Source organism: Grampus griseus (assembly GCF_964374135.1).
Source record: "Grampus griseus genome assembly, chromosome: 16".
In the NCBI taxonomy this organism is placed as follows: Eukaryota; Metazoa; Chordata; class Mammalia; order Artiodactyla; family Delphinidae; genus Grampus; species Grampus griseus.
The window spans coordinates 32,938,972-32,960,271 of NC_139010.1; the positions used below are offsets into that span (position 1 = coordinate 32,938,972).

At 37.8% G+C, this 21,300-nt stretch overlaps 1 long non-coding RNA gene across 3 annotated transcripts in view; it reads left to right on the forward strand.

Moving 5' to 3' along the window:
* The window catches only part of LOC309834624, a 111,168-nt gene extending 93,819 nt beyond the window's left edge, over positions 1-17,349 (forward strand). For all 3 annotated transcript variants that reach the window (XR_014297875.1, XR_014297876.1, XR_014297877.1), the window contains one exon: positions 16,794-17,349. This is a non-coding gene — a long non-coding RNA (uncharacterized lncRNA). The remainder of the gene's footprint in view (positions 1-16,793) is intronic.
* Positions 17,350-21,300: the final 3,951 nt, after the last annotated feature.

Genomic DNA, 21,300 nt, shown 5'->3' on the forward strand with positions numbered 1-21,300 from the left:
TCTATTTCCATTACTCTAGGGGATGGCTCCCCTAGAAAAAATATTGTTGTGATTTATGTCAGAGTGTTTGGTCTGCCTATGTTTTCCTCTAGGAGTTTTATAGTATTCGGTCTTACATTTAGGTCTTTAATCAATTTTGATTTTGTTTTTGTGTATATGGTGTTAGAGTATGTTCTAATTTCATCCTTTTACATGTAGCTGTCCAGTTTTCCCAGCACCACTCACTGAAGAGACTGTCTTTTCTCCATTGTATATTCTTGCCTTCTTTGTCATAGATTAATTGACCATAAGAGTGTGGGTTTATTTCTGGGGTTTCTATCCTGTTCCATTGATCTATGTGTCTGTTTTTATGTCAGTACAATCGTGTTTTGATTACTGTAGGTTTGTAATATCGTCTGAAGTCAGGGACCCTGATTCCTCCAGCTCTCTTCTTCTTTCTCAAGACTGTTTTGGCTATTTGGGGTCTTTTGTGTTTCCATACAGATTTTAAAATTTTGTTCCAGTTCTGTGAAAAATACCATTGGTAATTTGATATGCATTGCATTGAATCTGTAGATTGCCTTTGGTAGTACAGTCATTTTAACAATATTGATTCTTCCAATCCTAGAACACAGTATATCTTTCCATCTGTTTGTGTTGTCTTAAGTTTCTTTCATCAGCATCTTATAGTTTTCAGAGTACAGGTCTTTTGCCTCCTTAGGTAAGTTTATTCCTAGGTATTTTATTCTTTTTGACGTGATGGTAAATGGGATCATTTCTGTAATTTCTCTTTCGACATTTCAATGTCAGTGTATAGAAATGCAGCAGATTTCTATATATTAATTTTGTATCCAGCAACTTTATCATTTCACTGATGAGCTCTAGAAGTTTTCTAGTGGCATCTTTAGGATTTTCTATGTATAGTATCATGTCATCTGCAAACAGTGACAGTTTTACTTCTTTTCCAATTTGGATTCCCTTTATTTCTTTTTCTTCTCTGATTGCCATGGTTAGGACTTCCAAAACTATGTTGAATAAAAGTGGCAAGAGAGGACATCCTTGTCTTGTTCCTGATCTTAGAGGAAATGCTTTCAGCTTTTCACCATTGAGAGTGATGTTTGCTATGGGTTCGTCATATATGGCCTTTATTATGTTGAGGTAGGTTCCCTCTATGCCTACTTTCTGGAGAGTTTTCATTGTAAATGGGTGTTGAATTTTGTCAAAAGCTTTTTCTGCATCTATTTAGATGATCATATGGTTTTTATTCTTCAATTTGTTGATGTGGTGGATCACACTGATTGACTTGTGGATATTGAAAAATCCTTGCATTCCTGGGGTAAATCCCACTTGATTATGGTGTATGATCCTTTTAATGTGTTGTTGGAAGTTTTAAAATCACAGTTTCAATTTTAGTACTTGTGATCTGTTCATATTTTCTGTTTCTTCCTGGTTCAGTCTTGGGAGATTGTACCTTTCTAAGAATTTGTCCATTTCTTCTAGGTTGTCCATTTTATTGGTATAGAGTTGCCTGTAGTAGCCTCTTATGATCCTGTGTATTTCTGTGGTGTCCGTTGTAACTTCTTCTTTTTCGTTTCTAATTTTATTGATTTCAGCCCTCTCCCTCTTTTTCTTGATGTGTCTCACTAAAGGTTTATCAATTTTGTTTCTTTTCAAAGAACCAGCTTTTAGTTTTATTAATCTTTGCTATTGTTTTCTTCATTTCTATTTCACTTATTTCAGCTCTGATCTTTATGATTTCTTTCCTTCTACTAACTTTGGGTTTTGTTTGTTCTTCCTCTAGTTCCTTTAGGTGTAAGGTCAGGTTATTTTAAATTTTTCTTATTTCCTGATGTAAGATTGTACTGCTATAAACTTCCCTCTTAGAACTGTTTTTGCTGCATCCCATAGGTTTTGGATCATCGTGCTTTCATTTTCATTTGTCTCTAGGTATTTTTTGATATCCTCTTTGATTTCTTCAGTGATCCATTGGTTGTTTAGTAGCATACTGTTTAGCCTCCATGTGTTTGTGTTTTAACTGTTTTTTTCTTGTAGTTAATTTCTAATCTCACAGGACTGTGGTTGGAAAAGATGCTTGATATGATTTCAGTTTTCTTAAATTTGTGAAGGCTTGCTTTGTGGTCCAGCATGTGATCAGTTGGGGAGAATGTTCCATGTGCATTAGAGAAGAAAGTGTATTCTGCTGCTTTGGGATGGAGTGCTCTGTAAATATCAATTAAGTCCATGTGGTATAATGTGTCATTTAAGGCCTGTGTTTCCTTACTGATTTTCTGTCTGATCTGTCCATTGATGAAAGTGGGGTGTTAAAGTTCCCCAGTATTACTGTGTTACTGTTGATTTCTCCTTTTATGGTTGTATTTGCCTTATGTATTAAAGTGCTCCTATGTTGCGTGCATATATATTTACAATTGTTATATCTTCTTGGATTGATCCCTTGATCATTATGTAGTGGGCTTGTCTCTTGTAACAGTCTTTATTTTTTAAAAAATGTTCATTTTCTATTTTGGCTGTGCTGTGTGGCCTGTGGGATCCTAGTTCCCTGACCAAGGATGGAACCCCTGCCCCCTGCGTTGGAAGCATGGGGTCTTAACTACTGGACTGCCAGGATAGTCCCATAACAGTCTTTATTTTAAAGTCTATTTTGTCTGAGTGTTGCTACTCCAGCTTTCTTTTGATTTCTATTTGCATGGACTACTTTTTTCCATACTCTCACTTTCAGTCTGTGTGTGTCCCTTGATCTGAAGTGGGTCTCTTGTAGACAGCATATATACAGATCTTGTTTTTGTATCCATTCAGCCAGTCTATGTCTTTTGGGTGGAGCATTTAATCCATTTACATTTAAGGTAATTATCAATATGTATGTTCTTATTGCCATTTTGTTCATTGTTTTGGATTTGTTTTTATTGGTGTTTTCTCTTCCCTGCCTCTTGTTCTCTTCTCTTGTGATTTGATGACCAACTTTAGTGTTGTGTTTGGATTCCTTTTTCTTTTTTGTGTGTATCTACTATAGATTTTCAGTTTGTGGTTATCATGAGGTTCTGATATGGCAGTCTGTACATAAAGAAGATTGTTTTAAGTTGCTGGTCTTTTAGTTTCAAATGCATTTCCAATATCATGCATTTGTGCTCTCCTCTTCTCACAGTACCTGGTTTTGATATCATATATGTGGGCAGATGATTTCCTACCTTTACTGTATGTTTGTCTTTACTGGTGAGCTCTTCCATTTTTAATTTTTAAATTTATAGTTGTTACCTTTTCTGCCTAGAGACGTTCCTTTGGCATTTGTTGTAAAGCTGGTCTGGTGGTGCTGAATTCTCTTAGCTTTTCCTTGTCTGCAAAACATTTGATTTCTCCATCAAATATGAATGAGAGCTTTGCTGGGTAGAGTATTCTTGGTTGTAGGCTTTTCCCTTTCATTGCTTTAAATATATTGTGCCACTCCCTTCTGAGCTGCAGAGTTTCTGCTGAGAAATCAGCTGATAACCTTGTGGGAGTTCTTTTCTATGTATTTGTTGTTTTTCCCTTGTTGTTTTTAATATTTTTTCTTTGTCTTTAGTCAGTTTGATTACTGTGTGTCTCAGCATGTTCATCCTTGGGTTCATCCTGCCTGGGACTCTCTGTGCTTCCTGGACTTGGATGACTGTTTCCTTTCCCATGTTAGGGAAGTCTTCAGCTATTATCTCTTCAAATATTTTCTCAGGTCCTTTCTCTTCTCCTTCTGAGACCCCTATAATGGGAATCTCCAGTGTCCCTGTCCCCACAGTGAGCCATAGCTGCACCACCCCCACCCCCCGCCTCCACAGGGGACCCTCCAACACTAACAGGTAAGTCCAGCCCAATCTCTTATGAGGTCACTGCTTTTTTCTCTGGGTTCTGATGTGCACGAGACCTCATGTGCACCCTCCAAGAGTGGAGTTTCTATTTCCCCCAGTCCCGTGGAATTCCTGCTGTCAAACCCTGCTGGCCTTCAAAGCCAGACTCTGGTGGCTTCTCCTCCTGTTGCCATACTCACAGGCTGGGAAGCCAACGTGGGGCTCAGAACATCACTCCTGTGGGAGAACTTTTGTGGTGTAATTATCTTCCAGTTTGTGGGTTGCCCACCTGGTGTGTATGGGATTTGATTTTATCGTGATTGCGCCCCTCCGACCATCTATCGTGGCTTCTTCTTTGTCTTTGGACATAGGGTATCTTTTTTGGTAGGTTCCAGCGTTTTTTTTTTGTCAATGGTTGTTCAGCAGTTAGTTGTGATTTTGGTGTTTCCATAAGAAGGGGTGAGCTCACATCCTTCTACTCTGCCATCTTTCCTCCTCCTCAATCATAAATTCTTGCAACTTTGTATGAATGTTTACAATGTTCAAAATGCTTAGAAAAATTTTTGCGCTCATTCAGTACAAAATAAGAAATAATGGAGTAAGAACAAAGAAGATAAATAGAAAAAGAACTTCAAGTATGAAATAAAACCAAAGGAAGTAGAGATAAACCAGAGATCAATGAAATACAAAATGAACAGAAAATCAAAGAAAAGTAGGCTCTTTAAAAGTTTAGTAAAATGTATAAGACTACCAAGATTGATTGAGAAAAACAAAAACATTACTAATATCTGGAATAAAACAAGAACCATTAATTATTCTACAGAAACTAAAAAAAACAAGAGTAATCTGAACAACTCCATGTCATTAAATCCAACAACTTAAATAAATTCTGTGAAAACCCAATTTATGAAAACTAAGAGACGATGAAAAAGAAATCTGAATTGGCCTATAAGAAATACTGCTTTTATAAACTTCCTACAAGTAAAATTCTAGGATAAGATCCTTTTACCAGTGAAATCTATCTTATAAAAACTCTTTCATGAAATAGATGAGAAAGTATTTTAACTTACTTTATGAGGCCAGTGTCACTCTAAAAACAAAGCTGGATGCTGAAATTTACAAGACATTGTTAAGAGAAATTAAAGACAATCTAAATAAGTGGAGAAATATACCAGGGTTACCTATTGGAAGACTCAATACTGTTAAGATGTCAATACTCTTCAAACCGGTTTACTGATTCAATGAATAAAATCTGAACAGCCTTTCTAATAAAAATTGGCAAGCCTGTTCTAAAAATTGTATGGAAAATTTAAAATCTCAGCATTGTCAAAAGAATCTTTAAAAGTCAAAGGTCTTACACCACCTGATTTCCAGTCTTTTAAGTTTGTTGGAATCAAGTCAGTCTGGTTTACTTGTAAGCATAGACATATGGATTAATGTAATATAATACAAAGCCCAGAAATGCACATGGCCAGTTGATTTTGACAGTGTCACCAACGTAATTCAGCAGGAAAATTCTTTTCAATTACCTGTTAACTAGATATCCATTTGAGAAAAAAAAAATTAGCTTTCACCATATTTCAAACTGTAAACAAATTAATTTGAGATGGATCATAAAATTAAATGTAAAGGCTAAAACAACATATTGTAGAATTAAACATAAAAGGATATTTTTGTGACCTTGGAGTACTCAAAGAATTTTTTTTAGCAGGATGCTAATCTACTAACAATAAAGAAAATCTGCATAAATTTACTTTATCCAGATTTAAAATTTCTGATCATGAAAATACAATGTTAATAAAATGAAAAGACAAGCCACTGACTAGGAGAAAATATTTGTGATATATACATCTTTATAAGGGCATGTATTCAGAATATATAATTACTACTTCAAATCAGTACTAAATAGGTAAAACCAGTGAAACATTATAATTTGAACACATACTTCATGAATAAGATATACAAACTGCTAATATGCACATGGAAAGTTCTCAACATTATTAGGAAAAGTGAAAATAAAACCACACTGAAATTCTGCTGCCTGCTTATAGAATAGCCCAGATTAGAAAGACTGACAATACCAAGTGTTGATGATGGTGTAGAGCATCTGGGGCTCCCATACATTTCTTTTGAGAGTATGAAGTGTTACAACCACTCTGAAAAACCTTACAAGAAACTACCCCAAAGTTAAATGTACACTTTCACTATGAACCTGTGAAGATGCCTATAAAAAATGAAAATGTGAAAAGACTGTACATCATTCTTAACACCTTTATTCATAATACTGCACACTGGAAAAAAACCTCAATGTCCATCAACAGATGAATGGGTAAGCAAATTGTGCAGAATACTCCAAAAGCAATGAATACAGATGAATATATCAGTTTACATGAATAGAAGCCTTGCACACAAAGAACAATGCAAGATTCTATTTGCATAAAGTTTAAGTACAGGCTAAATAAATCTGGTGGTGATAAAAATCATAACAGTGGGCGGAATATCTAAATAGACACTTCTCCAGAGAAGACCTACAGATAGCCAGAAAGCACATGAAAAGATGCTCAACATCACTAGTTATTAGAGAAATGCAAATCAAAACTACAATGAGGTATCACCTCACACTGGTCAGAATGGCCATCATCAAAAAATCTACAAAACAATAAATGCTGGAAAGGGTATGGAGAAAAGGGACCCTCCGACACTATTGGTGAAATCTAAATTGGTACAGCCATTATGGAGAACAGTATGGAGGTTCCTTAAAAAACTAAATATAGAACTACTATATAATCCAGCAATCCCACTCCTGGGCATATATCTGGAGAAAACCATAATTTGAAAAGATACCTGCAACCCAATGTTCATTGCAGCATTATTTACAATAGCCAAGATGTGGAAGCAACCTAAATGTCCATCAACAGAGGAGTGGATAAAGAAGATGTGGTACATATATACAATGGAATATTACTCAGCCATAAAAAAGAATGAAATAATGTCATTTGCAGCAACATGGATGGACGTAGAGATTGTCATACTGAGTGAAGTAAATCACAGAGAAAGACAAATATCATATGATATCACTTATATCTGAAAACAAACAAATGAACTTATTTACAAAACAGAAATAGAGTCACAGATGTAGAAAACAAACCTATGGTTACCAAGAGGAAAGCAGGGAGGAGGGATAAATTGGAAGACTAGGATTGACATATATACTCTACTATATATAAAATAGATAACTAATAAAGACCTCTACTGTATAGCACAGGGAACTCTACTCAATACTCTGTAATGACCTATATGGGAAAAGAATAACTGATGCTCAATACTCTGTAATGACCTATATGGGAAAAGCATAACTGATTCACTTTATACCTCTATACCTGAAACTAACACAACATTATAAATCAACTATATTCCAATAAAATCATAACAGTGGTTGCCCTGGATGGGGAATTAACTGGAAAAGGTTAAGGAAACTTTCTGAGGTGATAAAAATGTTCTAATTATTGATCCTGACCTTCTTACATAAGTGTACATGTATGTCAAAACAAACTTTGGTTAAATATATTCATTTTATTGTATGTAAATTATATCTTAATTTGGAAAGGGCAAAAAGAAAGAATATTTATTAAAAAATAAAAAGATAATACTTTATACCTATTAGATTTGCAAAAATAAGAAATTTGTAGTACCCCATGTTGGTAGACATTTGGGGATATAGGAATCCTCATATACTTCTGGTGGAAATGTAGATTGGTATAGACATTCTGCAATGCAAACTAGCGCTACTTAGTCAAATTGAGTATAAATAGAAATCATGACCTGACATCTCTAATCCAGGGGAAAATATGCAATAACAGAAGTAAAAATATTCACTGGAGGGAATGAATGGAAATAGCAGAGGAAAGAGTCAATTAACTTACAGGTGGTTTACTAAGAATTATCCAATCTGAACAAACAGTAAAAAGACTAAAAAAAATTGAACAGAGCCTAAGGGACACGTGGTAAATTATCAAAAGTCTAATTCATGTCATTGGAGTCACAGAAGGAGAGGAACAATACTAATGCAGACAAAAAATACTTGAAGAAAGAAGACTTCTGATTTCAAAACCACCATGTAAAGAATTTGGAAGTAACCACAAGAAAAAAAAGGCAGTCAAACTGAAAATCAACAACTTCCTTGCACCCATCAGAGAACTGAGTATTCAGAGAAACCAGAATCTCAATCTTGACAGAAAGTTAGATCCAGAGTTACAGCCAAGATATGCTTACTTGGAGCATATCTATGCAGCATATTTATTACTGGAATTTTAAACTGGTAGGAACACTTAAATGATAATGTTGAGGAATTTCTGGAGCTGTGTGTGAGCTAAAATGAGAGTGAGAAAACTCCTAGATGCCATAGTCTTAGGCAAGATCCCACATAGTCATGGGCTGTACCTTAGGGAAACGCATCAAGTTTTCAGGGTAAAGACCAGAGAAAGATCCTCTCATGGCTCTGGAAAGTGATATATACCCAGAATCTTCTCCATACAAAGGTCTATACTCCAGGGTAAACGACTTTGCCAGAACTTTATCCCAATTGAGAAAAAGGTATTTTCTCACTCTAGATGCTAGCATCCCTATCTCACCTACGGGGTAGAGGGCTATACAGGAAGAAATGCTTGTGAAGGTCACCGACACAAAAGAAAGGATTTAATTAGATAATAGGGTGCCTCCCCCCCATTCATCTTACCACCACATCAACAGGGCTTCAGTATAACAACAGTGGATTACAGCTGAAAGAGCTGCAAAAAACTGACACTTTTTAAAGAGGAGTACTTGAAGAAGCTCAAAGTCAAGAGGGGAGACAGCAAAAAAAAACACTGGGTGAATTTGGAGTTTGTGGAACCTAAGGCTGCAGGAAACATGAACAAAGCCAAACTCTTAGACAGTTTAACATAATTAACATAAATCAGGTGTGAGAACTTATCAGTTTCTATTATCTGATAGAACATGTTTGTCTTTCAACCAAATGTAACAGGGCATACCCAAAGGCAAGAAACCAGCTGAAGAGACAAAGCAAGCAACACAAGATTCAGTTATGACACAGATCTTATAACCATAAGGCATGAAACAATTATGATTAAAGAGAATGATGTCAGCAAGATGTCAGACCAGGAGGTCCTAACACTCATACTCCCATGAAAACAATATAACTATGTAGGTCAAAAAATACCTCTTGTATGTCAAAAATCTCTCTTGGAGAGCTCTGGATTACAATTAAAAAGCTGCAACAGACCAATGACGCACAAAAATTGAGGATAGTTATATAAAAAGTGTAGGAAGCACTCTACTAGCATCAATGCTGGTATTGCTCAGTGCCATGAGGGATTCCCCTCAGCCACTACTTCCTCATTTGAGGGAAAAGGAGAGCAGGAGGACTGAAAGAGCCTTCATGACATAGGCCTCCAGTAACCCATGGCATCACCGTGGACAGCCACAGCTTTTGCCACTGAGGACTCCCATAAGCCTTCACGATACTGACCTGAGCCAATGTAATTCCCTGTAGTCCTCACTGGGGCACTCTCCTGAGAGCTGGAGCCACTATTGTGCATACCTGGGGCCTGGGCCACCACAACCATCCACTCCAGTCCTAGTGCTGCCTAGGTCAGTGCATGCATGTGCCCAGACCCCAGTGCAAAGACAGAACCCTTCCACAGTGACTTCCCTGTGCAGGGACAAGGAGAAAAGGAGACTCGCAGTGTCCTTTGCCACCAAGGACTTAAAAGCCCTAGTCATCACCATGGACACCCTCAGCTTCCCTCAGTCAGGACCAGTGAAGTCTTTGCCAGTGCTGATGCCAGCTGATGGAGATGCCCAGAGTCTAACTGCTGCACCTCCCCAGGAGTGAGAGTCACCAATGTGCCCCCTTTGGGCCTGGAGCTGCTGCACCCCACGCATCTGGTTCCCTAACACCCAATCATAAGTGAAGGTCTTTCTGCACTGAAACTGGACCATAATGTCTGTATGAGGGGGCCCTCCCTTCAAATGCATGGACACAAGTAACACACACACACACACACACACACACATACACACACATCAGGGAAATATGACACTACCAAAAAAACACATTAAGTTTCCACTGACTGACCCCAAAGAAATGGAGATCTATAAACTGCTTTGCAAAACCTTCAGAATAACTGTTTTAAAGGAGCTCAGTAAATTTTAAGAAAACACAGACTGCTCGATGGAATCAGGAAAACAATGTGAACCAAATGAGAAATTCAAAGAGAAGTTATAACATGAACTAAACAGAAATTCTGAAGCTGAAGAATACAATAAATAAAATGAAAAATGCAACAGATTCAACAGCAGACTCAATCAAGCAGAAGAAAAAAATCTGTGAACTCAAAGACAAGTCATTTGAAATCATCCAAGCAGAGGAGAAAAGAGAATAAAGAAATCTTGCATGATTTATGGAATACAATCAAAGAACTGCTGCACATTATGGGAGTCCCAGAGAGAGAAAAAGGAGATGTTTATTTAAAGGGAAAATGGTTGAACATTTTCCAAATCTTGGGAGGAAAAATGGACAACCAGACTAATGAAGCTCAAATGACCCCAAATAGAATCAACCCAAAGAAGATTACACGGAGACATATTATAATCAAATTGTCAAAAGTCAAGGACAGAGAATTTTGAAAGTAGTAATAGAAAAGCTACATGTCATATATAGGAGAACCCCCATAATACTATCAGCAAATTTTTCAGCAAAACCTTGCAGTCTAGGAGAAAGTGGCATGATATACTCAAAGTACTGAAAGAAAAAATTTTCAACCAAGAAGACTATACCCAGAAAATAATCTTTTCAAAGGAAAGAGATAATGTCTTTCTCAGACAAATAAAAACTGAGGGAATTCATCACCCCTAGACCTGCTGGCAAGAAAGGAACAAAGGAACAACAAAACTAGCAAAAAAAAGTAAGAAAATAATGAACAAAATGAAAGAAATAAGTCCATATCTATCAATAATTATTTAATGTAAATGGATTAAATTCCCCAATCTAAACAAAGAATGACTGAATGGGTTTAAAAAAAAAAAAACCCACAAGAGCCAACTATATGCTTCCTATAAGAAACTCACTTTAGCTTAAAGGACACATCCAGGAGAAAGCAAAGGAACGTAAAAAGTTACTCCAAGCAAATGTTAATAAGAGAGAGCAGGGTAGTCATAATTATATTGGATAAAATAGAGTATGAGTCAAAAACTGTCACAAGAGACAAAGAAGGTCATTATATTTATGATAATGGGGCCAATTCATCATGAGGGTATAAACACCAAATAGCTGAGTACCAAAATATATAAATATTAACAGAACGGAAGGGAGAAATAGGCAGCAATACAATAATAGTAGGGGACTTTAAATATGTCAGTTTCAACAATGGATAGATCATCCAGACAGAATAATGAGGAAAAAAATGGACCTGAGCAACACTATAGACAAAATGGACCTAACAGACTATACAGAACATGCATGCAACAATATCAGAATACACATAATCAAGCACACACAGGACATTCTCCACCACAGATCATATGTGAAGCCATAAAATAAGTCTTAACAAATTTCAAAAGATTTATATTATACAGAATAACTACAATGGTATGAAACTAGAAATGAATAACAAGGAAAAACTGAAAATTCACAGTAGGTTAAAATTGAACAGCATACTCTTGAACAACCACTGGGTTAGAGAAAAATCAAAAGGGAAATTGAAAAGTACCTTGTAATGAATGAGAATGAAAACGCAATATACCAAAACTTATAGAATGCAACAAAAACAATTCTAAGAGGAAAGTTTATAATGATAGACACTTACATTAAGAAAAAACCCAAATACTTTTACTAAAAAACAAAAACTTTACACCTTAAGAAACTAGAAAAATATAAACTAAGTCCAAAATTAGCAGAAGGTAGGAAATAATAGAGGAGAAATAAATAAAGACTAGAAAAATAGAAAAGGTCAACAAAATTTAAAGTTGGCTTTTTAAAAAGATAGACAAAAATAACATTTAGCTGGACTAACTAAAAAGAATACTCAAAATTATAAACAAAAGGAGAAAATAAAACTGATACCACAGAAATACAGAGGGTCATAAGGGACTACAATAAAAAATATATTCCAACAAATTGAAATAATTTATTGAAATGGACAATGAAGAAATGGATAAATTCCTGGAAACCTAATACTGAGTCATGAAAAATAAGTCTGAACAGACCAATAAAGAATAAGGAAGTTGAATCATTAGTCAAAAACCTCCCAACAAAGAAAAATCCCAGGAGCAGATGGCTAGAGTGGTGAGTTCTACCAAACATTTAAAGAAGAATTAATACCAATCCTTTTCAAAGTGTTCAAAAATTGAGGAGGAACTCTTCCACAATCACGTTAAGAGGCCTGCATTACCCTGATACCAAAGCCGTATAATGACAAGAAAGGAAAATTATAGGCCCTAATGAACATAGACACAAAAATCTCCCAAATACTAGCAAACCTAATTCAGCAGCACATTAAAAGGATCGTATACCATGATCAAGTGGGATTCATGCCTGGAACGCAAGGATGCATTGACATTTGTAAGTAAATGTTAACAGAATGAAGAATATATTATAACAATAGATGCAGATGAAGCATTTGACAAAATGCAAGATCCTTTAATGATACAAACTCTGAAGAAATTAGGCATATAAGGAGTGCACCTCAACATAATAAAGGTTTTGTATAACAAGCCTACAGCTAACATTATACTTGACAGTGAAAAGCTTTTCCTCTAAGATCATGAACAAGATAAGATGCTCACTCTAGCCACTTCTGTTCAATATGGTACTGGAAGTCCTAGCTAGATAAGTTAGGCAAGACTAAAGGAATAAAAGGCGTTCAAATCAGAACGGAAGAATTAAAACTGTTTGTTTGCAGATGACATGATCTTTTATGAAGAAAAAACCCAAGACTCCACCAAAAACAGATCTAATGAATCAATTTGGTAAAGTTGCAGAATAGAAAATCAATATACAGAAATAAGTTGTGTTTCTATACACTAAAATGTACATTATAAAAAATAATTTAAGAAATCTTTCTCAGTTACGAGAACTTTAAATAGAATAAACTACACAGGAATAAATTTAACCAAGGAGGTGAAAGATCTGTAAACTGGAAACTATACAACGTTTTAGGAGGATACAAGTAAATGAAAAGTTATCCTGAGTTCTTGGATTGACAGAATTAATATTGTTAAAACGTCCCTGCTATCCAAAAGTGATTTACAAATCAAAGCAATCCCTTTCAATATTACAATGGCATTTTTCACATCCATAGAAAAATTCTAAATCTTTATATGGAACTGTAAAACACTCCAAATAGCCAAAGCAAACTTGAGAAAGAACCAAAGTCAGGGGCGTCACACTTCCTGATTTCAAATTATATTGCAAAGCTATAGTAACTTTTTTAACCTATTTTTTTAAAAATTGAAGTATAATTGATTTACAATGTTGTGTTAGTTTCAGGTGTGTAACAAAGCTATAGAAATTTTTTAAAAGTGTGCTACTGTCATAAAAATAGTCACATAGACCATTGGAACAGAATAGAGAGCCTAGAAATAAACCCTTACATATATGGTCAACTAATCTTTCACAAGGGTGCTGAGAATACACAATGGGGACAGGATAGTCTCTTCAATAAACGGTGTTGGAAAGACTGGATATCCACATACAAAAGAATGAAAGTGGACACTTAACTTACACCATTCACAAAATCATCTGAAATGGATTAAAGGCTTAAAACATAAGACCTGAACCATAAAACTCCTAGGAAAAACATACAGAAAAATCTCCTTGACGTTGGTTTTGGCTATGATTTTTTGGTTATGTTGCTAAACTCTCAGGCAAAGAAAGCAAAAATAAAGTGGGACTACATTAAACTAGAAATATTCTGCACAGCAAAAGAAATAATCAAAAAACGGAAAGAAAGGCTTCCCTGGTGGCGCAGTGGTTGAGAGTCCGCCTGCCGATGCAGGGGACACGGGTTCGTGCCCCAGTCAGGGAAGATCCCACATGCCGCGGAGCGGCTGGGCCCGTGAGCCATGGCCGCAGAGCCTGCGCGTCCGGAGCCCGTGCTCCGCAACGGGAGAGGCCACAACAGTGAGAGGCCCGTACCGCAAAAATAAATAAATAAATAAATAAATAAATAAATAAAAGGAAAAGGCAGTCTATGGAATGGGAGAAAATGTTTGCAAACAATGTATCTGATAAGGGGTTAATATCCAAAATACGTAATGAACTCATACAACTCAACAGCTAAACGAAAGAAAACATTTAACCCAGTTTAAAAATGGGCAAAAGACCTCAGCAGGTATTTCTCAGAGGAGACATACAAATGGACAGCAGATATGTGAAAAGATACTCAACATCACTAATCAACAGGAACACACACACACACAAACAGGAGATCAACTCACACCTGTTAGAATGGCTATTATCAAAAGCAAAGATAATGATGGTGGTGGACAGGCAACCTTTGTATACTGTTTGTGGAAATGTAAATTAGTAAACCTTTAGGAAAAAACAGTTTCTTCAAAACATTAAAAAAAACTGTTATATGATCTATCAACATCACTTCTGGGTATTTAAAAGAATTGAAGTCAGGATCTTGAAGAGTTATCTGTACTCCCATGTTCATTGCATCATTATTCACAATAGCCAAGACAGAGACTACTTAAATTCTCATTGATAATTGGATAAAGAAATGTAGTATATACATAAAATGGATTATTAAGCCTAAAAATAACAGGAGAATCCTGCCATTTGCAACAACTTGGATGGAACTGGAGGGCATGATGCTAAGTGAAAATAAGCCAGATACAGAAAGACAAATGCTGCATGATCTTAGTTATAAATGGAATCTAAAATAGTAAAACACGAAAGAAACAGAGTCGAATGGTAGTTGCCAGGGAATAGGGATAGTGAGAAATGACGAGGTGAGGTGATGGTTAAAAGGTACAAAGTTTCGGGCTTCCCTGGTGGCGCAGTGGTTGGGAGTCCGCCTGCCGATGCAGGGGACGCGGGTTTGTGCCCCGGTCTGGGAGGGTCCCACGTGCGCGGAGCGGCTGGACCCGTGGGCCGTGGCCGCTGGACCTGTGCGTCCGGAGCCTGTGCTCCGCGGCGGGAGAGGCCACAGCAGTGGGAGGCCCGCGTACCGCAAAAGAGAAAAAAAAAAAAGAAAGAAAAGGTACAAAGTTTCACATATATAAGTTCTGGAGACCTAACAGCGTTTAAGCTAACAGTACTGTATTGTATACTTCAAACTCGCTAAGAAGTAGATCTTATGGTAAGTGTTCTTACCCTAAAAAAAAAAAAAAAAAAGTGTGGGGAAGGAAATTTTGGGAGGTGATGGATGTTTGTATACTTGATGGTGGTGATAGTTTCATGGATGTATAGTTATCTCCAATCTTATTTCATTGAATACATTGAATATATAATTACATGTCAAACATACCTAAATAAAGTGCTTTAAAAGAACCCAAAATGTTGGCAAAAAGTAAACAACGAGAAGATTTTCCATCATGCAGCTCCTCAACACACAACTTACACAAACATCTCTCTTTTCTTAATAGAGAGGCCTCAAATTTTCCATTAAAAACGTTTATTACAACCTGCTTAGAGGCCTCCCACCCACAGGACTTGCTGTGCTGTACAGCATCATTTAAACAAGCCCCAGCTGAAAACTAAGTTTGGAGAGTGACCTACTGGTTCCAGAGGACATTACTTAAAAAAAATTTTTTTAACATCTTTATTGGAGTATAATTGCTTTACAATGTTGTTAGTTTCTGCTGTATAACAAAGTAAATCAGCTATACGTATACATATATCCCCATATCCCCTCCTTCTTGCGTCCCTCTCCTACCCTCCCTATCCCACCCCTCTAGGTGGTCACAAAGCACCAAGCGGATCTCCCTGTGCTATACAGCTGCTTCCCACTAGCTAGCTATTTTACATTTGGTAGAATATATATGTCAATGCCACTCTCTGACTTCGTCCCAGCTTACCCTTCCCCCTCCCAGAGGACATTACTTTTATTTAAACTAACAATGTTTCCTTTAGTTAAAGCAGGGGCTAATTCTGGTACTTAAACACACACAAACACACCCACACACACCCCTAGCATTACTGTAATCTAATGAAATACATTTAGTCCCTGGTGTAATTAGTCCTATCCCCAACTGATTCTGGATATGTTTCCTTGTATTCATCTTAGTACATGTAACTTGAGTTTCTCAGTTCTCTGGGGCAAAAGTATACACACCATGTTATTTTTCTAATTTTCTGGAGCCCGTGTGCCACAACTACTGAAGCTCACGTGCCTAGAGCCCAAGCTCTGCGACAACAGAAGCCACTGCAATGAGAAGTCCACGTACCACAACGAAGAGTAGACCCCACTCGCCACAACTAGAGAAAGCCTATGCGCAGCAACGAAGACCCAACAATGAAAACCCAATGCAGCCAAAAATAAACAAATAAATTAATTTTTTAAAAGTTGGTATTCTACATACAGAGAACAGGACATGATCAACATTTTAAAGTTTATAAAAATACAAGTTTAATTTCATAAACCATATTTTATATTTTCTTAAAAATTTAAACTTGTTACATTTTCCTTTCATTGATGGCTTTTCTTTTTGCTTCCCTTTTTCTTCCATGTTACATTATGGACTGTTAGTGGTTGGTATCAATACCTAGTTCACTGATAGTTACCCTTTCTAATATACATATATCACACCCTGTGTGCAATTCAGCATGACATTAGGTGTATCCACACAGTGAAAATAGACTCCATTAGAGTTTGAAGGTTTCCACATGGCATAAATAGAGGCATGGGCTGACACCACAAATCTGAATAGATATCAACTGAAGTCTTTCTAGTAATCTTACCCTTTTCTTTAAAACAGGCTCACTCCCAAGAAGATCCTGATGAAGGAAGATTGTTTTGAAGCTTAACCAAAGAGCACTCTGCAGCATTATTTCACAGAACCCCTACCCTGGGCTATCTACCAGAGAATGACTGGTCAAAGAAATTGGCATTCCAAAGGACTAATGTCAGCATCATGTGGCATAAATCACTTTCCCTCTCCTTTTTTAAGCAAAAAATTAAATGTCCATAACGAAACAAAAGTGCCTCCACACATTACACCAATGGATCCTGGAGGTTTCTAGCCAAGCTGTGCATCCAAAAATAAATAAGACCTCAGAAAGGACTGTGGATCCAGAGGAGCTGTCAAACCTGCCCTACCCCAGCTCACCAGGCAGCCAGGAAAAAAAATGTAACCTACAAAGGAACCCCTGTTAGGCTATCAGTGGATTTCTCAGCAGAAATTCTACATACCAGGGGAGAGTGAAATGACATATTCAAAGAGCTGAAAATGAACATTTTCACCCAGGAATACTTTATCTGGCCAAATTATCCTTGATATATGGAGAAATAAAGGTTTTCCTAAACAAAAGCTAAGCGAGTTCAGCAACATTAGATTTGCCATGCAAGAAATTCCAAAAGGAGTTCCTTGAATTGAAATAAAAAGATGCTAATTAATAACATGAAAACATAGGAAAGTACACAACAATCTGATAAAGGTAAAATATAGAGAGAATCTGAAAACTGTTTTTCTATATTAGAATGGTATCTTAAGTATATAGTATAAAGGTTAAAAAAGTATTAACTAGTTATTATAATTTGTTAACAAATATACAACATAAAGAGGCAAATTTTGATATCAATTATATAAATGGAGAGGAGTAAAAGGATGGAGACTTTATAGGTGAATAAAGATAAAACTACATTCTATGCTGATAGCAATTTATCAAGGAGATGTTTTATATAACCCCTCATGGTAACCAAAAGCAAAAATGTACAGTAGATTCATGAAACGCAGAAAAACAGGGAGGCAGAGCATACCACCATGGGAAACCACCAATGTATAAATGTAGGCAGAAACAGAGGGGAAAAGAAACGAGATGTGAACCAACCAGAAGAAAAACAATAAGATGGCAGTAATTAGTCCTTACATATCAAAATCACTCTAAATATAAATGGATTCAATTTATCAACCAAAAGTCACAGATTGGCTGGCTGAATGAAAAAGAAGGAAGAAATAGAAAACAATGTAACAATAGTAGGGGAGGGAATTCCCTGGCAGTCCAGTGGTTAGGCCTCCACGCTCCACTGCAGGCGGTATGGGTTCCACCCCTGGTCAGGGAAATAAGATCCCACAAGCTGTGCGGTGCAGGCAGAAAACAAACACAAAAATCCAAAAAACAAAACACAATAGTAGGGGACTTCTGTACTGCACTGTCAGCAATGGATAGATCAGACAGAAAATTAACAAGAAAACGTTGGAGTTGAACCACACTTTAGACCAAGTGAACGCAACAGACATATATAGAGCATTCCATCCAACGGTAGCAAAATACACACACTTCTCAATTGTACATGTAACATTCTCCAGGGTAGAGCATATGATAGGACACAAAACAAATCTTAGCAAATATAAGAAGTTTGAAATTATAAAGAGACCTTCAAGATGGTGAAGGAGTAAGCCATGGAGATCACTTTCCTCCCCACAAATACATCAGAAATACATCTACATGTGGAAAAACTACAGAACACCTACTGAATGCTGGCAGAAGACCCACACTTCCCAAAAAGCAAGAAACTCCCCACATACATGGGTAGGGCAAAAGAAAAAACGGAAACAAAAGAATAGGGACAGGACCTGCACCTCTGGGAGGGAGCTGTGAAGGAGGAAAAGTTTCCACACACTATGAAGCCCCTTCACTGGTGGAGATGGAGGGTGGGGGGGGGGAAGCTTCGGAGCCATGGAGGACAGCGCAGCAACAGGGGGGCAGAGGGCAAAGCAGAGATTCCTGCACAGAGGATCGGTACCAATGAGCACTCACCAGCCCGAGAGGCTTGTCTGCTCACCCGCCGGGTCGGGTGGGGGCTGAGAGCTGAGGCTTCGGCTTCGGCTTCGGAGGTCAGATGCCAGGGAGAGGACTGGGGTTGGCTGCATGAACACAGCCTGAAGGGGGCTAGTGCACCACAGCTAGCTGGGAGGGTGTCTGGGAAAAAGTCTGGACCTGCCTAAGAGGCAACAGACCGTTGTTTCAGGGTGCACAAGGAGAGGGGATTCAGAGCACCACCTAAACGAGTTCCAGAGACGGGCACGAGCCATGGCTATCAGTGTGGACACCAGAGATGGGCCTGAGACACTAAGGTTCCTCCTGCAGCCACAAAGAAGCCTGTGTGCAAGCACAGGTCACTATCCACACCTCCCTCCCAGAAGCCTGTGCAGCCTGCCACTGCCAGGGTCCCGGGATCCAGGGACAACGTCCCCCAGAGAACACACGGCGCACCTCACACTGTTGCAATGTCATGCTGGCCTCTGCCGCCACAGACTCGCCCCGCATTCCATACCCCTCCCTCCCCCTGGCCTGAGTGAGCCAGGGCCCCCAAATCAGCTGCTACTTTAACCCTGTCCAGTCAGGGGTGAACAGATGCCCCCAGGTGGCCTACATGCAGAGGTGGGGCCAAATCCAAAGCTGAACCGCAGGAGCTGTGCTAACAAAGAAGAGAAACAGAAATCTCTCCCAGCTGCCTCACAAGCAGTGGATTAAATCTCCACAATCAACTTGATGTACCCTGCATCTGTGGAATACCTGAATAGACAACGAATCATCCCAAACTGAGGCAGTGGACTTTGGGAGCAACTGTAGACTTGGGGTTTGCTTTCGGCATCTAATTTGTTTCTGGTTTTATGTTTATCTTAGTTTAGTATTTAGAGTTTATTATCATTGGTAGATTTGTTTATTGATTTGGTTGCTCTCTTCCTTTTTTTAAAAAAAAATATATTTTCCTTTTTCTCTTTTTGTGAGTTTGTATATGTGTGCTTCTTTGTGTGATTCTGTCTGTATAGCTTTGCTTTTACCATTTGTCCTAGGGTTCTGTCTGTCCATTTTTTTATTACTTTTTAATTTATTTTTAATATTTTTTATTTTAATAACTGTATTATTTTCTTTCTTTCTTTTTTGCTCCATTTTCTTCTGAGCCATGTGGCTGACAGTGTCTTGGTGCTCTGACCGGCTGTCAGGCCTGTGCCTCAGAGGTGGGAGAGCTGAGTTCAGGACATTGGTCCACCAGAGACCTCCTGGCTCCATGTAATATCAAACAATGAAAGCTCTCCCAGAGATCTCCATCTCAACGCTAAGACCCAGATCCACTCAATAACCAGCAAGCTACAGTGCTGGAAACCCTATGCCAAACAACTGGCAAGACAGGACACAACCCCACCCATTAGCAGAGAGGCTGCCTAAAATCATAATAAGGTCACAGACACCCCAAAACACACCACCAGATGTGGTCCTGCCCACCAGAAAGACAAGATCCAGCCTCATCCACCATAACACAGGCACCAGTCCCCTCCACCAGGAAACCTACACAACCCAGTGAACCAAACTTAGCCACTGGGGGCAGACACCAAAAACAACGGGAACTATGAGCTTGCAGCCTGTGAAAAGGAGGCCCCAAACACAGTAACTGAAGCAAAATGAGAAGACAGATAAACACACAGCAGATGAAGGAGCAAGGTAAAAACCCACCAGACCAAACAAAGAGGAAATAGGCAGTCTACCTGAAAAAGAATTCAGAGTAATGATAGTAAAGATGATCCAAAATCTTGGAAATACAATGGAAAAAATACAAGAAACATTTAACAGGGACCTAGAAGAACAAAAGAGTGAACAATGATGAACAACACAATAAATGAAATTAAAAATTCTCTAGAAGGAATCAATAGCAGAATAACTGAGGCAGAAGAACGGATAAGTGACCTGGAAAATAAAATAGTGGAAATAACTACCACAGAGCAGAATAAAGAAAAAAGAATGAAAAGAATTGAAGACAGTCTCAGAGACCTCTGGGACAACATTAAACACACCAACATTCGAATTATACGGGTTCCAGAAGAAGAAGAGAAAGAGACTGAGAAAATATGTGAAGCGATTATAGTTGAAAACTTCCTTAATATGGGAAAGGAAATAGTCAATCAAATCCAGGAAATGCAGAGAGTCCCATACAGGATAAATCCAAGGAGAAGCACACCAAGACACATATTAATCACGCTATCAAAAATTAAATACAAAGAAAAAATATTAAAAGCAGCAAGGGAAAAACAACAAATAACATACAAGGGAATCCCCATAAGGTTAACAGCTGATCATTCAGCAGAAACTCTGCAAGCCACAAGGGGGTGGCATGATGTATTTAAAGTGATGAAAGGGAAAAATCTACAACCAAGATTACTCTACCCAGCAAGGATCTCATTCAGATTCGACAGAGAAATTAAAACCTTTACAGGCAAGCAAAAGCTAAGAGAATTCAGCACCACCAAACCAGCTTTACAACAA